We start from the raw sequence: 7122 nt of genomic DNA on the forward strand, positions 1-7122 counted from the left end.
ACGGATACAGTCATCGACATCATCATGACCTGTGAAGCATTAATTACACATGAAATGTGTGAACCATGAATGCTCCTAACTTTTTTAAAGATGATCTTTTCAGGCCTTTTAGCTTTTATTGGATAGAGACAATGTAGATAGACAGGAAAGCCGAGTGAGAGAATAGAATTGAAGAAAGGGGTGCGTGCTGGGACTCGAACCTGGCCAGACTGCTCACCTACTGAGCTGAACTGGTACCAATGTTTTTGAATTATTAATGATATACTGGTTCTGGAATAAAAATACAAACAGAGTTTTGTTATGTTTGTCACGGACTACGGCCCTTTGGTGTTAAATTCTGATCAACATACTAAATATGAACACACACACACACACACACACACACACACACACAGGCACACACACACACACACACACACACACACACACACACACACACACACACACACACAGGCACACACACACACACACACACACACACACACACACACACACACACACACACACATTAAAAAAAAGTGTTCACAATTGACCCAAACATTCAATTTGTGACATCCTCAGTCCTCCAGACTCCTCTCTCCCAGCTGATCCACAAACCACACGCGCACACACAGCTCAACATTAATTTATATGTAGATGGAAATAACAGTGAATGATGTTTTTGATGATGCAGTGTTTGCTCACTTTTCCTTTTTACTGGAAACCACTCCATCCTCTTTTATATATTTGAATCAGAGGATAAATGCTTGAAATGACTTCAGCTGTTTTAAAAATTATTGATCTGAACAGAAAAGTGAACATAAAACATTTGTTCCAGATTTCTGCATCTGATTTTATTCTGTTAGGATTTCAAACTGCAAACTTCTCACTCTGGTTAATCAGCCTTTTCTTAGAATTTTTTTTTCCATCATCCAGCAGGACGAGATTCAGTTACAGAAATTATGAAAATGTTAATTAATTCCTTTTGTGTCCTAACTGAGGAATTTTGCTGTGGAAAGTTTCCAACAGGATCGATGTGAAGCTGCAGCACAGCTGGTCTCAGATATTCACTGGTGAGACAATCACTCTCAGATGTGAGATTCAGGGAGGTGAAGGAAAGGTGTGGAAATATGAATGGACAGCACCCAACACAAACAGCCCTCCAACATCCAGTGAATACAGGATCAGCAGCGTTTCAGTGTCCCACAGTGGAGACTACAGATGTCGGGGTAGCAGTGACTATCTCTTAACAGGATGGAGTGATGGCTTCAGACTGACAGTTTCATGTGAGTTGGTTTACGATTCAAACTGAAGTTTCCTGTTTCCTGTGTTAAACTCAACATCAGGAAACAATTCAGACCCTTCAAGAAACTCACTGTGCAAACAGACACACAGCTGAGTGCACTGTGACTCTACAATGATTCATTTAAAGGGGAATGTAAAGAGATGATTGTTTTAATGAATAAATAACAAATCAGGTGCGTCTGTTGTGTAGTTTTGAGCTAAGACAGATCGCCTGTGTGAAATTATAACCTTGTGTTTGGTGCCAGTCAGAGTCAGAGTCACACTGAGAGCAGAAAGGACAATCACAGCAGTGATACCAGCAGTTCTTCAGTCTGTTTGTCTTTCAGTGAGGTCACATTAAAACCACCAGGACACAGTTTATGAAATTTGGGGGATCAAAGCCAAAGAAAGAAGCCATTTCATTTTACTGTGTGTAGCCGGTCTGGCCTCACACTGTTGCTGCAAACTGTGTTGTGTTAAAGAGGAGATGAGTCAGCTGTTGCTTTGCCTGCTGAGTTTATTCTCCAACACTGTTTAAATAAAAATCAATTCAGTTCAGCAACTTCATGTGATTGGGCTTCTACATGCACAGCTTTAAAAAAGAGAGCAGGAAGGAGAGCAAACAGCCACCTGCTCAGTATAAGGCAGTGTCTATGAGTACAGCAACAAAGATTAGAACCATCTATCACTTTTACTGTGCTTAACCTCTCTGTAACAGGATCATTAGCATAATCTCATCTCTCCCCAGCAGGGCCTCCTTGAAAACTACAGGAAATGACATGTGTGGGAAGTCAAAGGTCACAAAGAAAATGAAAGCTTTCAAATACAAAATAAATACACAAAATAACTACGTACATATTTATGACTTTGGTATAAAAATAATGACAAAACCAACTAACAGACAATGGATTCTCTGTGAAATATAAATAAATATATTTTAATGCATGTTTTACATGTGGATGCAGATTACTGTTTACAAATTGTACAAAAAAGTTTCTTTACTATAGAAAAACTTTTGTCCGTCAAGTTTTGACTTTCTTAGGAAACTGTTTAGATGTTCCTTTATCCCTGCATTAAGGGTTTGTGTTTCCACTGGAAGTAAACGTCTCTTTTTAAAAATAGCGCAGTGTTGCATTCTGGGAAATAGAGTCGAATTTGAAGCTTGGGTTTAAAATGAAGACCTGTAATTATCAGGGGCTATGCTTCTGTAATTGTCATAATTGTCACCAGTTCTTTTTATGTATTTTGGTTTGAGGTTTGTGCAGATTTTCAGGAAAGATGTTTGGCCTCATGAGCACCAGATGCTGCACCTTTATTCAGGTCATAGAAGCCGAACCAAAGACCAGAAAATGGCCTCAGTTTATTACAGACACATTACAAATTTTTCTCATTACAAAGTTTTGCTCTCAAGAAGCACTCAGGTGTAAGACACTTCACCCGTTGCCTACTGCTGGTGGTCAGAGGGCCCAGTGGCGCCAGTGTCCGGCAGCCTCGCCTCTGTCAGTGCGCCCCAGGGTGGTAGCTTGCCATCACCAGTGTGTGAATGTGTGTGTGAAACTGCTCCCCTAGTGGAGCCCAGTCTGAGTCGAGTCCTTTTTTTTCTCCTCCTGTCCCCGATGTTGTGTATTTTCATTGTTTTTCTTAAATGCTACCTATACTGACCTGTAATGTGATGTTTGTGTAATATATGTAAGGTCGGAAGAGGTCCATTTTCACTGCAGGCAACTGGAAGTGACAAATATGAACTTCATTCATTCATTCATAAACATGGAGTCACCAGACCATGACAAATTACTTTTTAAATACTGCAAAGAAAATATAAAACTTTCACAGTGTTGATAAAAATGAGTTTAAAGTTTATTTTATCTTGTATATAAATCCAATCCATTATTATTATTATTATTGTCATCACGATTTGGTCATGTTCACCATTTCCATCTAGTTTTTTAAATTATTTAAATTTAAAAATAATTTAAATAATTTAAATTGTGGCTCAAGAGTTGGGAGTTCGCCTTCTAATTGGAAGGTTGCCGGTTCGAGCCCCGGCTTGGACAGTCTCGGTCGTTGTGTCCTTGGGCAAGACACTTCACCCGTTGCCTACTGGTGGTGGTCAGAGGGCCCGGTGGCGCCAGTGTCCGGCAGCCTCGCCTCTGTCAGTGCGCCCCAGGGTGGCTGTGGCTACAATGTAGCTTGCCATCACCAGTGTGTGAATGTGTGTGTGAATGGGTGGATGACTGCATGTGTAAAGCGCTTTGGAGTCCTTAGGGACTAGTAAAGCGCTATACAAATACAGGCCATTTACCATTTACATTTAGATTCAGTCATTAATGATAGGTTTGTAGCTTGAACCTATTCGCTGGAACGTTGAGGACAATATAATTACACAGCAAGCAAGACCCGAAGTAGGCAAAGTTCTTCATGTTACTCATGCATGAGGGAGACCTGCCTGGAGCCAAGTGTCGTTCCACCACTTGACCTCCGTCAGACTCTCAGCCAGGTTCCCCATAGCACTCCTTTTGTTGTGGTTACATGAATATGCATAGGGTCATTAACATATAACATCTTACATAGGTATACATGTGAACAAAGAATACTGTGTATGTGTGTGTGTGTGTGTATGTGTGTGTATGTGTGTGTGTGTGATTTGTTTGAGGTCAAGATGTGACCCTGTGAAGAGTCTAGCGGGTCCATCTGAACAAAAGGCTCTTATACTTAAACAGATATACGTGTGTTTGCTATGCCTATCAACAAGAGAAGATACAGATCTATGCCAGAACACTCTGTAGAGGAGTGAACGCACTCCCCTCTTCATGCTACACAGAGTTGTTACAGACCTCCTAGGATGAGACATTCTTTCAATCTACAAATGATTATATACTACTAAGCATATATGAGTAAATATTTCTAAGCATAAATGACAATGAACAATACAAAACCTAACAATTTATTTGTTTGTTCTTTTTCTAAACTGAACTGCAGATAAACCAAAGGCCAAACTGAGAGCTGATAACACAACTGTTCCAGTAGGGGGCAGTGTGACCCTGACCTGCTCTGTGAACCCATCATCATCATCTGGATGGAAATACTACTGGTACAGAGATGATACCACAGTGGATGTTGTCCCCACATCAAATGGACAAATCAGTGTCTCACAGGAAGGACTCTACAGGTGCAGAGGAGGAAGAGGAAACCCAGTTTACTACACAGAGGACAGCCAAGAAATTCAGATTAACACAGCTGGTGAGTTTGGATTCAGCAACAATGTTGAATTGATTGATGATTGAGGATTACTATGAAGGTCAAACAGCATTATATCTCATGGTAACCTCTTTGGCAATGTAAAAATGTTCTTATTGGAAATGGTTGAATATGAATAGTCATGTCAAATGTGGAGTCTAGAGAATCAGTGTCAGGAATGTGATCCAAGGAGGGGAGACTAGGTGGGATTGTGAATGTGAAACAATCATTTTCAGCAAATCTCCAAATCAACATAAATTCACAATTAGTTCTGTAACAATTCTACAAGTAAGACTGCAAGTAGTGTAGAACAGGAGTCACAACATGAAACCACAGAGCAGAGTCATGCTGACAGTTTCTGACAGGAAACAGAAAATCTCAATGTAAACATCAGTTTTTCTTTCTTTATATTAAGATTTCAGATCCAAAATCTGACATTTTCTAGTTTCAGGTTTTGGATGTGAAAGAAGTTCATTTATCGTTCCGTTCATCATCGGACTTGTTAGTGGAATTATTGTCGTGCTGCTGCTGATGTGTTGCTATAAACAGATAAAGGGTGAGAGACTTTCTGTTTGAAAATTTACAAGAAAAATATTTTTTTTAATGCTGTGACACTTTTAAACAAACTGATGTAATAATCTTTGTGCTTTTTACAGAACCCTGTTGTAACAGGTTGGTGCAGCAGTTTAGTTTCATTTATATAACTTCAAATGAAACTAACTTTGAATTATCCCTCATTAAATTTTCATTATTTGTTTCAGTCTCACTCAGTCTCAGAGCACCAATCAAAGCTCTGCTTCACAACAAGCATCCAACCAGAATGAAACTCAGGTTTACTCCTCTCTTCTTCATGGTGAGACCAGAAATTATTACTTTTCTCTTTAATCCAGTTTTCAACACTCAGTTTTCCAGCAAACAGTGACAAAAACAAAAATAAATAATATTTTTCTTCCTTCTTTCTTATTTTCAATGACTTGTAGGTGATCTTTCAGTTTATGAATCAATCAGAGGCTCTGGAAACACTGGAAGTGGTACAAACAGTATAAACTTTGATAATAGCAGAGCTGTAAGAAATGTAAATATTTATTCTGACTGATCAAACTTCATTATTTCAGCAGATGAATACAACAACGTCACATCTGGATTTCAGCTTGAAGGTCTTGATAAAAGGAGTGAGTACAAGAAACATGAAATGTAATAATTGGTCGAATGTTTTTGTAACTTGTGTCATTTTAGAGGAAGACAGTCTCCATGTTATTAAACACAATAATCCATCATCACAACAGGCAGACATGATGGCACAGAGGAGAGCTCTGACTACAATAACGTGAATCCTGAATCAGCCTCAGGTACAAATGTGAACTCTACACACACTGAATCATTAGTAATCAGATTACATGTGCAGTTAAATGTGTGACATCATTGCTAAAGTTTGTGGAGCTGATGAGCTGAATCACTTTTTATACGATTGGCTTTAGTTGTGTTCTGCTGCTGTTGTGATGTCTGAATAAAATAGATGAGATCAGGGCCCTATTTCAGGAAGCCGGTTTGGAAAACTCAGAGTGAGTTTTGTGAGTGTGTGTTAGAGTGAGTGATACGCAGGGTTGAGTGACCCCGAACTGTCCAACTCGGAATATTCGGTTTCAGAAAGGCTGATAACAAGTAGTTCAATCAACGCGGAGTTGCTTTAACCCCAAGTCAAGCGCGCGGACGAGGATACATAAAGCCCTGATAAGCGGAGCACAGATTAAGCGAGTCACCATGGAGACGGAGGGAAAGAAGGCGCGGTCAATGTATTTTACAGCGCTTGAGGCCGAAATTCTGATGGCAGCATATGCCGATAACATGCAGATTACGCGGAAAAAAGTAACACAGCCAAAGCTGCAAAAGACAGGGAGCATGCATGGCAAAACATAGCCGAAAGAGTCAATGCGTGAGTGTTAATTTAAACATTGATCGAGGGATTTCCACCCATTTAACACGTTATTTTATTATATGTTATTTTATTTGTTATTTTATACATTTTATTTTGTGATGTGAGCGCAGGTGCAACCCAACAGGCCCCAAACGTGCCTGGCAGCAAGTAAAAATGAAATATAAAAATATAGTCCAAACAGGTGAGGTGTAATTGTATTATGAGCCATAGTGCTTGGTCTGTTTGTCCCATGTAAATCAATTGCAGTTAGAGGCTACATTAATTTTCTTTCTGTAAGCACTCATTGAAATTATCTGAGCACATTACAAGTACATATTTGCTTACTCTGTATGCTCAAATGTGGCCCGTTATAGCCAACAGAAAAAAAGCGGAGGCCCGAAAAACAGGTGGGGGTCCTCCACCACCACCACTCACAGAGGCTGAGCAGTTGGCCCTCAGCCAAAACAGTGGGCGCCCTGTGGCCGAAGGCATCTCTGCGGGGACATCCTCTGAGTCAATAACCCCGCAAGACACAAGTGCCTACATAGGGGGTAAATTCAAAATAATACATGATGTGCATACATCCTTTCTTCACAGTCACCTTTGCAGTGCTGCTCATTCATTTGATAAACTCTTTACCATAATGGATTATTTTGTAGTGAAGTTATTTTCCTACTGATTTTGCCTTCCCTCAGTCTTGGTTGTCT

Source organism: Astatotilapia calliptera, chromosome 3, assembly GCF_964374335.1.
Source record: "Astatotilapia calliptera chromosome 3, fAstCal68.1, whole genome shotgun sequence".
In the NCBI taxonomy this organism is placed as follows: Eukaryota; Metazoa; Chordata; class Actinopteri; order Cichliformes; family Cichlidae; genus Astatotilapia; species Astatotilapia calliptera.